General features: G+C 37.2%; 1 protein-coding gene across 4 annotated transcripts in view; it reads right to left on the reverse strand.

Annotated features, from left to right (window-relative positions):
• Nucleotides 1-12,484, reverse strand: part of PWWP3A (PWWP domain containing 3A, DNA repair factor) — a 331,791-nt gene extending 319,307 nt beyond the window's left edge. Inside the window, exon 1 of one of the 4 annotated variants that reach the window (XM_053702791.1) lies at nucleotides 12,406-12,484. The gene's annotated coding sequence lies outside the window, so the exon portion shown is untranslated. Of the gene's footprint in view, nucleotides 1-12,378 lie in introns of all 4 variants that reach the window. The other 3 variants (XM_053702788.1, XM_053702787.1, XM_053702792.1) reach the window with 3 other exon arrangements.
• Between the last annotated feature and the right edge of the window lie 769 nt (nucleotides 12,485-13,253).

The raw sequence follows: 13,253 nt of genomic DNA on the forward strand, positions 1-13,253 counted from the left end.
CGAACAGATCTATAGGAAGTCTTTACAAGGTACACCCCAATCCTATACCCCCCCCCCATGCAATCCCATAGAATTGAATATTTTTTACGCTCTCACGACAAATATTATGGCGCATAATCTAAATATCATATCCCAGAATGTAAAGGGATTAAATTCACCACAAAAACGTGCAGCAGCACTATCAGATTTGCATAAGCGCAAAGCAAATGTCCTTTTCTTGCAGGAAACACACTACAAAAGACATAGGGAGCCCAAGTACCATGGTCAACATTTCACACAACAATTCCATAACTCATACACACAAAAAAAAAAGAGGGGTTAGCATTCTTATAGATAAAAATATAGCTTTTCAGCACATTCAAACATCTAAAGATAGAGAAGGTAGGTTTTTGGGGATCTTTGGGCTTCTATATGGAAGCCCAGTGACACTTATAAATATATATGCGCCAAATAACAAACAAATAACCTTCTTCAAGAGTATGTTTCAAAAGATATTAGATTTTTCCAGGGGAATACTCATATTGGGAGGTGATTTTAATTTCCCAATCCAACCAATATTAGATAGCTCAAATCCCACATCCGGAGTGTCCCTCAAAACAGCCAGATTTTTATGGAAGGCATTGAGAGAACATAATCTTTTTGACACCTGGCGATACTTTAATGGTGAAAAGCGTGATTATACATTTTTCTCGGCCCCTTATAAAACCTACACAAGATTAGACTATTTTTTCATAAATCAAAAAGGCCTACCACTTTCCAAAAATTCTATGATAAAACCAACTGCATGGTCAGACCATTCTGCAATGACCCTGCAATTATGTTGGCCCAACACTAGGAATTCTGAGTTTCAATGGAGACTGGACGACTCCTTGTTAGATTCTGAAGAAAGAAAAGAGAGATTAGATAAGGCTCTTAAAGTCTTCTTTGACATAAACAACACTGCAGATGTTGACGAAATAACATTATGGGAAACACATAAATGCTATATAAGAGGAGAATTTATAAAATACAAAGCCCAAAAACAGAGGTTAGACAGACAACATTACACCGACTTGACCACACAGCTCTCAGGCCTAGACATACAACACAAGAATAATCCATCAGACCCTAGTACTCTCAAAAGATTGCAAGCGTGCAGATATAAACTTAAAAAATTATTAGCCCAGGAACAGAAGACTATTGCTCAAAAATATAGGCAGAGATCTACCAAAATATGGTAGAAGCGCATATCACAGTACTTCCCAAACCCGGGAAACCCCCCACCACTCCAGCCAATTTCAGACCAATATCATTGCTCAATGTAGATACAAAATTATTCGCAAAAATAATAGCCACACGAATGAATAGAATACTCCCTTTAATAATCAACACCAATCAAGCAGGATTTACACCTCACCGAGAAGCCAGAGATAACACTATTAAAATAATTAATCTTATCGATTACACCTCTAAGATGAATACTCCTACAATATTTTTGTCCGCAGACGCGGAAAAAGCCTTTGATAGGCTAAACTGGGATTTTTTAAAGGCTACACTGTATAAATTTGGTTTTGGCCCCCTCATAATTGAGAAAATCTTTGCCCTTTATAGGCATCCCACAGCTAAAATACGTTTAAATAATACATTATCCTCACCAATAAGTATATCGAATGGCACACGCCAGGGATGCCCATTATCACCCATTCTATTTGTGATGGCCATGGAAGCATTGGCGACAAATATAAGACAGAATTCCAATATTTCGGGTATCACAGTACATAATAGAGAGTATAAAATGGCATTATATGCTGACGATGTCATGTTAACACTCACAAACCCAATACAATCCTTGTCGGCCCTTTCCACAGAATTTTCTAGGTACAGCAAAGTATCATATTTCAAAATTAATGAATCTAAATCAGAATTCCTAAGCTTCAATAACACTCAAAATACCATACAGCATATACAACGAACATTCTCATATAAACACAATATTACCTCTATTAGGTATCTGGGAATACAAGTCCCTAATGATAAAAATAAATTATTCTCCTTAAATTTTCTCCCATTACAACAAAGAGTTAAGCAGGAACTCCAGGACTGGACATACAAATCTATGTCATGGCTAGGCCGAATTAGCGCCATAAAGATGATGATCCTCCCAAAAATACTGTATCTGCTACAGACATTACCCATACCCATACCTGAACAATACATGCAGTCCCTACAAAACACCATCAATACCTTTATCTGGTCTAAACACATGATTAGAGTATCAATGAAGACAATGTACATGCCTAAGGAGAGGGGGGGAATGGGAGTCCCAAATTTAACGTTATATAAATCTGCAGTGCACTTAACACGCATTATTAATTGGTGTAAGGACGAAAATGATAAAGAATGGGTAGCGTTAGAAAGAGAAATGGCCAATTATACTAACCTTGGTAGTATATGCTGGGAGAAAGGAGCACAACGGAAAACATCACTTACACCGTCGTGGCTCACTACCGAAACACTCAAACAATAGGACAGAATGCTCAAAAAGGACAGCATACTCTCTTCTAATCCTTCTCCACTTACACCAACTTTAGTGAAAGGGGGAGAAAAATACCAACCCAAGTGCGACATGTTCCATACATTACTTGACAATGGTAGATTACGCACACAGGCAGAAATGCTTAATTTAGGCATAACACATTTTGACCACTGGTTTAAATACCATCAGTTAGCTCATAAAATTAGCTCACATCCCGAGAAAAGCAAACTGTGCAGGGCATTAACCCCGTTTGAATCACTTTGCTACACGACAATAATATCTAGGGGATATCTGTCCACCACATACAAACTACTAACACAAGGAACATCTCGCACACTTCCCACATATACACAAAAATGGGAAGAAGAGCTAAATTCTAAGCTTTCTGAAAAGGAGTGGTTAGATATCATCTCTAAGATGAACTCCTCGAGATCCTCAGTGAGATTCCGGGAGACAAATATGAAACTTCTCAGTAGATGGTATTACACGCCCCAAAGACTAGCACAAATATACCCCATGGCAAATGCCAACTGTTGGAGAGGCTGTGGGCAAGTAGGCTCGCTTACGCACATATGGTGGGGCTGCCCCAAGATAAGTGAATATTGGCAGGATATAATTAGAGAAATAAGTAAAGTAATTCACATCACCCTACCTCTAGATCCTCTGATATGCTTATTCCACAAGCCAGTTAAATTGAATTGTAAACTGAGGACTACATTATTATACATTATGTTAAACTGTGCGAAACAACTAATTCCCCGGTTATGGAAGAAAGAATCTATACCTCTAATGGGAGAATGGAAGGAATATGTTAGTTTGGTATTGTCCCTTGAAAAATATCACTACTACAAACTCCATAAGCTAGAGGAGTACTTTAATATTAAATTTATTTGGGAAGAATACATACATGCAATAAAATAATTTGCTAGGTGTTCATTCTAAGTAGAAGGACAGCTGACCAATGAATGTAGATCACTTATGTAATTGTATTTCTGAAGATGATATTAATACAATGTATCACTGCTGATTGTTCACTAATGTAACCTCATTATGTTGTAAGTTTTCAATTTCATTAATAAAAACTGTTTAAAAAAAAAAAAAAAGAAAAGGCAGTTCTATGTTTCTAATTAAAAGGGGAAAGTCAACACAAGAATTTGTGTAGTTTAAAAAGATAGATAATCCCTTTATTACCCATTCCCCAGTTTTGCATAAGTAACACAGTTATATTTATATACTTTTTACCTCTGTGATATCTTGTATCTAAGCCTCTGCAAACTTCCCCTTATTTCAGTTCTTTTGACAGACTTGCATTTTAGCCAATCGGTGCTTACTCCTAGGTAACTTCACATGCGTGAGCTCAATGTTATCTATATGACACACATGAACTAAGGCCCTCTAGTGGTAAAAAACTGTCAAAATGCATTCAGATAAGACTGCCTTCAAGGTCTAAGAAATTAACATATGAGCCTTCTAGTTTTAGCTTTCAACTAAGAATACCAATAGAACAAAGCAAAATTGGTGATAAAAGTAAATTGAAACGTTTAAAATGACATGTCCTATTTAAATCATTAAAGTTGATTTTGGACCTGACTGTCCCTTTAAGCTTGTGTATTTTGAAAAATGCCAGTAGAATATAAAAATGTTTCACAAAACTCATAACTAAAGTGTTACAAAGCACACTTACACCCATAAATTACTTATTAACCCCTAAACCACCATACTCCCGCATCGCAAACACTATATTAAACCTATTAACCCCTAATCTGCCGCCCACATCACGACTATTAAACATTTTTATTAACCGCAAATCTGCAGCTCCCGACATCGCCAACACTAATAAAAATGATTAACCCCTATTCCGCCGCTCCCAGAGATCACCGCCACTATAATAAATTTATTAACCCCTATTCTGCTGCTCCGACACTATAATAAAGCTATTAACCCCTATTCCGCCGCTCCCCGAAATCGCCGACACTAATAAAAGTTAACCCCTAAACCTCTGGTCTCCCACATCTCCGCCACTAAATAAACCCATTAACCCCTAAACCTCCGGCCTCCCACATCTCTGCCACTAAAGCTATTAACCCCTAAACCGCCAGCACTCCACATCGCAAAACACTAAATTAAACTATTAACCCCTAAACCTAACACCCCCCCTAACTTTAAATTAAAATTACAATATAACTATATTTAAATTAAAAAAAAAACAAACAAAAAAAAAACTTACCTTTGAAATAAAAATAAAACCACCATTAAACTATAAATTAACCTAACCTTACTATTGTAATAAAATAAAAAATACTACCAATTAAAAAAATCTAAATTACAAATTTTAAAAAACCCAACTACGAGAAAAATTTAAAAATCTAAAATTACAAAAAAATAACACTAAAATACAAAAAATAAAAAAAAACACAAAAGCTTACAAAAAATAAACAAAATTATCACAACAAAAACAATTACACCTAATCTAATAGCCCTACAAAAATAAAAAGCCCACCAAAATTAAAACCCCCTAACCTACAATAAACTACCAATAGCTCTTAAAGTGAAAGTCAATCCCAGCGTTGTACAAACGCTAGGATTGACTTTTTAAACAAATAAAGGGGACTTTCATTCATGAAGTATAAGATACTTCATGTACAAAGCTCCTTTATTTGTTTCAATCGATCGCCGTTTTTAGCTGCTGCAGCAGCCCACGGTTAAAAAAAATTTTGCTAAGAGGTGACGTTTTCACCTCTTAGCCATTAGCCGTGTGGTAAATCTGGCTCCCATGGGCGCCAAGCAGGGTTGCCACCCACCCCCGTTTCACCAGGACAGTCCCGGTCTGAGGCTCTGTGTCCCGGAACTAACCTCAAATGCCCTGGGCTAAACGCTCCCCTGGCGCAGCAAGCAGCAGTGAGCAGAGTGACTTTAAAAAAAACTTTAGCTGGCGCTTAGGAGGGTGAGGAGCGCTTAGCCCGGGGTGACAAAAACGGGTAGGTGGAGTCTGCTGCCTGCAGGAGAGACGGTGATTAGTGTGGGACAGTGGGAGGGGGGGAAGTCAGAGGATCGAGGAGGGGAGTCTCAGTCATCACATCCGGCTGCAGGTGTTAGAAGTGCGGTGGCCGCGCAGCGGGCTGTCTGCTGAAACATGGCCAGACCACAACCTCCGTCGACTGTAGGTCCACTGCAGCAGCAGTCTTCCTGGAGCCCTTGCCCCGGCCGGCCCTAAGCCAACAAGAGCAGTGCAGCCAGTCACAGAGAAACTGAGTAATACTTGGCTGTGTCTGCTGTTTTTTTCTAACTGATATGGTCCTTTTTTTGCTTGGGGGCTTATGTGTAAAATATATATATTTTGAGGCCGCGAGAAGCCACACCCCAAGCCACACCCTCTCCACGCCCACTTAAAAAGTGCCCAGGAATTTTCTGGACAAAAAGGTGGCAACCCTAGCGCCAAGCCGGATTTACCGCACGGCTATTGGCTAAGAGGTGAAAACGTCACCAAATAGCAAAAAAAAAAATAGCCGTGGGCTGCTGTAGCAGGTAAAAACGGTGATCGATTGAAACAAATAAAGGTGCTTTCTACATGAATCATCTTATACTTCATGAATGAAAGTCCCCTTTATTTGTTTCAATAGGCAATCCTAACGTTTGTACAATGCTGGGATTGACTTTCACTTTAAAAGGGCCTTTTGTAGGGTATTGCCCTAAGTTAAACAGCTTTTACCTGTAAAAAAATAAAAAAAAAAATACAAAATCCCCCCAACAGTAAAACCCACCACCCAACTAACCCCCCAAAATAAAAAACCTAAGCTACCACTTTAAAGGGACAGGAAAACCAAACAAACATTTCCTTTCATAATTTGGCTAGAACATACAATTTTAAACAACTTTCCAATTTACTTCTGGTATCAAATGTACTTAAAGGGACAGTCTTCCATAGAATTGTTATTGTTTTAAAAGATAGATAATCCCTTTATTACCCATTCCCCAGTTTTGCATAACCAACACGGTTATATTAATATACTTTTTACCTTTGTGATTACCTTGTATCTAGGAACGTTCTTCCAGCCCCCTGATCACATGACTGTGACTGTTTATTATCTATTGTCTTAAATTTAGCATTGTATTGTGCTAGATCTTAAATAACTTTCTGTGCCTGAACACAGTGTTATCTATATGGCCCACGTGTACTTTCTGTCTTTGTGTTGAAAAGAGATTTAAAAAGCATGTGATAAGAGGCAGCCCTCAAAGGCTTAGAAATTAGCATATGAGCCTACCTATGTTTAGTTTAAACTAATAATACCAAGAAAAAAAAGCAAATTTGATGATAAAAGTAAATTGGAAAGTTGATTAAAATTAAAAGTCCTATCTGAATAATGAAAGTTTAATTTATAGTAGACTGTCCCTTTAATTATCTGGCTATCCTTTGCTGAAGGAACAGCATTGCACTACTGGCAGCTAGCTAAGCATATCTATTTTGCCAATCACAAGAGACAAATGTGTGCAGGCACCAATCAGCAGCTAGCTCCAACTAGCGTAGGATATGTGCGTATTCTTTTTCAACAACGGATACCAAGGGAATTAAGCACATTTGAAAATAGAAGTGAATTTAAGAGTCTTAAAATGACATGCTCGATTCTGAATCATGCAAGTTTAATTTTGACTTTTCTATACTTAAGGGCCATTAAAGGTGAAAAATGACAAGCTCTAATTCATTAGAGCATGCAATTTTAAAGACTAGTGACCCTGCACCTCTATGAGTTTAACAGAGGAGTTAAACAGAAGTACCACTTAGGACCTGCAGAGCACTGCTGATCCTGAGCTGAAACTGACACTGTGCCAATCAGCAGCTCTAGCACTATATAGCAGCAGTGCATTCTGACATGTAGAGCTCCGGACATATGTGCTGCCTACCTAGATATGTTCTTCAGTGCTCTCAACAGCAAACACTGCCAGCCTGATGGTATTATTAAGTAGCCGGGCGGGATAAGTTTAATACTTATAAATTGATATATTAATTTGTGTAACCAACACTGAAAAAAAAAAAATCAATGATAGCTAATTTTACCATAATATTGGCTTAAATTTTAGAGGGGTAATTGGTAAAAAAAAAAATAAGATATGTGGCGTGCCCATTGAATAGGTCCTGGGTAGAACACTGCTTTCAACAAAGAATAACATGATAAAAAAAAAAAAAAGTGAATTTGCTTCATTAATTGTAAACTCTGCCTGAATCACAAAAGAACATTGAGGTTTCACGTCCATTTAATCCATGTTGAGTATGCATCTTAATGTCTAAACAGGTTTTTTTTCTCCCCTGTGTTAAAGGACCATTAAATACAGTAGAACTGCGCAATTAAACAAGTGCATAGTAGTAAAAAAACAATGACTCCTGTTTTGAATCACTTGAAAATGAAACCGCATATCTGTAAAAACCGGACTAGAAAACATCACATGAACATCTGTGTAAAAAAAGGTAGATATTTTACCACAACATTCTCTCATTAGCCACATAATTGTTTAGGGACTTTAAACATTCAATCAGATTGATTGTCCTGGGACTTGCACGGAAGCATACATCTGCCATGTTTAGGCCCAGCCACTTTATTTCCCACCTCAGTTTAATTAAATCTTGTGAGATTCCAGTGAAATTGCATGAGATCACAGTAAAAGCAAAGTTTAAACCCATCTGGGGGGTTTTCACTATACAAATTACAGTAAAAAGAGTAGTTCTGGATCACAGACCAATCACTCTAGTAAGTTAAGGAGATTTGAGATAAAATATCCTTTTATAGAAAGGTTTATCCAATAACCTTGTTAGCTTTTTATAGATATTCTGCATCACTGTCAACTGATTTACGAGTATTATAACCCTTTAAAAGCTAAAGTGTGAATATAAAGACTGCAATTTTATAAAGGAAGTAAAGAAGGAAGTCTCTTAAAATTGCATGCTCTATCTGAATCATAAAAGGTTAGTTTTGACTTTAGAATCCCTTTAAAATTTAAAGCTAGCTCAGGTTTTGTACTGATGGCCAGGAAGGAGTTGCATCTACAGAGTTAATTTTATGATAAAAACTAAAGCTGCATTATAGTGGTGAAATACTTCTCTGGTGAGACTCATTTTAAAGTAGTTTTATTTCCTATACTTTAACTTATGATCTCATGTTTAAATAAAGAAACAGTATTTTCAAAGAGCAACATTTGTTAAAAACGTTTTCTCTAAGCAATGGTGGTGTCAGAAACTCGAGACAATGTTTTACCATCTTATACAAATATTTTTCAAAGTATATGCAAAATAAGTATTTAAACAGTCCAAAAATAGTTTTCAATATTTGTATCGAATTTAGAGCACAATAACTGAAATATTTCCTAGTTACTTATCAAATAAAGGTGTTTTTTCTTTCCCTTTATGACTCAGAGACGAGTTTCATAACCTGTGGAGCATGTACCCCTGTGGGTACCTGAAGCGTTTGTAAGTGGTACTCAGACTTGCCCTTTCATTATTGTTTGCTCACATTCTGGGGTATGCCTCATTGCCCCTTATTATTTTTGCCTAATAATCACATGTTGCAGTCGGGGGTACTTAGGGGAAAAAGGTTATTCCAGTATGGATACCTGCTACAAAAATGGGTAAGAAACACAGAGAGAGTATATATTTTAAACAACTATCCATTGTATTTATATTATCAAATTGTCATTGTTCTCTTAGTATCTTTTGTTGCAAGAAGATTCAGGAGCTGAAATTCACTCATGAGACCTAGCTGGTGATTGGTGGCTGCACATATAAAACTTGCAATTGGCTCATTGGATGCATTCAGCAAACTCCAAGTGGTAAATCGCTGCTCCTTAAAGGGACACTGAACCCACATTTTTTTCTTTCATGATTCAGATAGAGAATGCAATTTTAAGCAACTTTCTTATTTACTCATTATCTTTTTGTCTTTGTTCTCTTGATATCTTTATTTGAAAAGGCATCTAGGCTTTTTTGGTTCAGACTCTGGACAGCATTTTTATTTTATCCACCAATCAGCAAGAACAACCCAGGTTGTTCACCAAAAATGGGCCGGCATCTAAACTTACATTCTTGCATTTCAAATAAAGATACCAAGAGAAAGAAGAAAATTTGATAACAGGAGTAAATTAGAAAGTTGTTTAAAATGTCATGCTCTATCTGAATCACGAAAGAAAAAAAAATTGGGTTCAGTGTCCCTTTAAGCTTAGTATTCAAAGCATGTAAAGACAACAAAGAAATATTAATAGAATAAAACTGGCGATGACAATTGTTAGATGGGGGAGGGAAGAGAGCTGTTTGAGAGGGGTCAGGTAGGGATCAGGGGCTGGGATGTATCAGGTGGGAGGCTGATCTCTACACTAAAGCTAAAATTAACCCTACAAGCTACCTAATTAACACCTCCAATGCTGGGCATAAAACAAGTGTGGTGCGCAGCAGCATTTAGCAGCCTTCTAATTACCAAAAAGCAATGCCAAAGCCATATATGTCTGCTATTTCTGAACAAAGGGGATCCCAGAGAAGCATTTACAACCATTTGTGCCATAATTCCACAAGCTGTTTGTAAATAATTTCAGTGAGAAACCTAAAGTTTGTGAAAAAGTGAACGATTGTTTTTATTTGATCGCATTTGGCGGTGAAATGGTGGCATTAAATATACCAAAATGGGCCTAGATCAATACTTTTGGGTTGTCTACAAAAAAAAAAACACCACACATGTGAAGGGTTATTCAGGGATATAATGTGTGGGAACAGTAAATGAGTAAGAGGAAAATTAAATTACAGCTAAACACAAACACTGCAGAAATGTTAGAATAGCCCTGGTCCTTAAGGGTAAGAAAATTGAAAAATGGTCTGCTCACTAAGGGGTTAAAGGGACCGTAAAGTCAAACAAACTTTCATGATTTAGATAGAGCATGCAATTTTAAACAAATTTCAAATTTACTTTGGTTATCAAATTTGCTTTGTTGTCTTGATATCTTTTTTTGAAGAATAAAACTAGGTAGGCTCATAAGAACCCAGGAGTGTGCACGTGTCTTTAGTACTGTATGGCAGCAGTGTTTTGTAACATTATTTGTAACTTTGTTATACAATGTTACAAAACACTGCTGCCATACAGTACTAAAGACATGTGCACACTCCTGGGCTCTTATGAGACTACCTAATTTTACTCTTCAATGAAAGATATCAACAGAACAAAGCAAATTTGATAACAGAAGTAAATTAGAAAGTTTTTTTAAAATTGCATGCTCTATCCGAATCATGAAATTTTAATTTTGACTTCACTGTCCCTTTAATTGTGACTTCACTGCCTCTAATTCATTAAATTACTGTAGTTACCAGCTGACACAATTAAAGCAATCTTTCTCAATTTTGCCAATATACTAAATATGAAACTCCCAAAGTTAGGGATATTTTAATAAATGAAAAAAACAAATAAAACACAAATTTTGTTCAACTAGTCAACTATAAAATTCTGCCCAGTTGTCTATCATAACACTAGGTACACAATAAATGGATTATTGTGTTCCATTTTATTGCTCAACATTATGAGGTTGAAAAGCATGTGGGTAAGAGCAGCGCACATTATTTCAGAAGAGATTGGCAAAGTAACTTATCTGTGCATCTGTAGCTTGCCAAGAGAGCAGGTGAATGTGACTCAGAATGCTGGGGAATGCAAGGATGGCATAGGAGAACCTATCAAAACCCTCATTCCATCTTTCTAACATCTTTTTCAGTGTATTATTTCCTTTCATCAAATTTGCACCAACTTTTCGCAATCTGTACTTGTTAACTTAAGAGAGTTTATTAGTTTGTTTATCCCCCAGTCTCAGTACAACATGTAAGAGGACAATATTCAGTACTAAGTCCATTATCTTAGCGTCACTAACCTATCCAAAATCATTGTGGGTGGCCTTCCACTAGCTTAAAATCGACAGGTCAAAAATAAACCATGCAGTTACTGACTCACCACCCAACATACAAACTTTATGTTGATGATATTGGCTTCACGATTACCCCCTGCCATTCCAAATATTTGTTACAAAAAGTATACAAAATTAATTTCACAAATTGTCTCCAAATTGCCCTTTCATATACCTCAAGCTCATATTAAAGGCAAGGGGTTTATAATCTACCACTCCAGATGAAAGATAAGATAGAGACAGTGAATAGAGCATGATCGTGTGCCTACATCTTCATCTAGAGCAGAAAAGTGGTGTCCCAGGAGTGCAACTTTTACTATGTATTTAAATGCAATTGCAGGGGTTCAACTCGTAGTAAAGGAAAGAAAGGTATTAAAATAAGATGTCATTTGTTTTGTTGTCTCTAATTCTTAAGCAGTGTTCCTTTAATTTTTTTATCGGCAACTCTTCCTACTCATGACTGAAGCATGAATTAGTAAATTGTAATAATTAGTTACTGTTATGACTGAGCTTCATAAATCATGCATAGCATCTTTTTCTGTTTACAAACTGTATGCCATAGAACTTTGTTCAAAAAGACCACTCAAAACAACCTTATCGTGCAGATCTGCCAGAAGCAACTAGAGCTGAGCCTCAGTAAACACTGACAAGGAAGTATCCGTCTCACACGGCGCCTGTCATTGGACAGGAGGCTGCAAGAGCCCGCAGGACTCATAGCCTGTGAAAGGGCTCATCTGTGAGGCGGGAGCCTATACTAGCCGTATATCTCATCACTTTACCTTAGAAAATGAAGACTGTGACTTTTAATTTTCAGCGTATCACAGTCTAATAGTGAGTGGGATATACTGCAGCCATAGACTATATCTGTATGAAATACAAATAAACTACGTATACGAGCAATTACCGTCAGGTTCGCTACACATATGGACTCGCTTACTACTGACCGAAACCTAGTCTCTTGGTAGTCTCACCGATAAACTCCAACATGGGATCCATCTATAGCCCACTCCAGCACCGCCCTATTTCTGAGCGACAGGCGGAATTTCCGCCCCTCACGCTTGGTATTTGTCTCGGGCCCATCAGAGTTCTGCAAAGTTATTGTGGTACCGCCCCTCGCGTTCATAAGGACAGCCAGGCCTAGCTGTTCTCTGCAGACGACAGAAGTGCGGGAAAGATTGAAACCAATCAGGGCATAGCTTTTGGTTTTGTGACAGTACTGAAGTCGTTTGAGACTTTGAGTATTTTTTTCTTTTGGGACAGTCTTAAACAGGGACTTGTTGCGCTTGAACATTCTTACTCCATCTAAGGCGAGGGCAAATAGCGACCCTCAAATTTATTTAATCTGGAAATTATAGTATCTATCTACACTAGAAACGGGAGAACATGGTCTCATTATAGAGTAGTAATTTACGTTACGCTGGTGCTGGGAGCTTCCTGTCCCCAGATTCCCCTTTTTGAACAATTTCAGCTAATCATGTGTAGTTTCCTGATTTTTTGACTGTGTAAGCAAGATTTTATCAAATACAGGGCGACACATAATTTGCCATTATATCATTTACTATTTTTATGAAGTCTTAAAAGTTACATGACCAGATATCCCAATGCAAATATTCAAGACATCTCAGTTCAAAATTGATGATACCATAAACATTGAGGAGGAAGTTTTGAATGTGAGATTTAGAGGTCTGCATTTCTTTCGTTCGTTAGCACATGAACGCCGAATATGACCACTACCGATTTCATTTGACTATTTTCAGAGCTGGATTTCTTTTGTGAAAGTCCAAAACACAAAGATCTGTATTTGCAAAGATATTAGTGT

This window comes from Bombina bombina, chromosome 2 (genome assembly GCF_027579735.1).
Source record: "Bombina bombina isolate aBomBom1 chromosome 2, aBomBom1.pri, whole genome shotgun sequence".
Taxonomy (NCBI): Eukaryota; Metazoa; Chordata; class Amphibia; order Anura; family Bombinatoridae; genus Bombina; species Bombina bombina.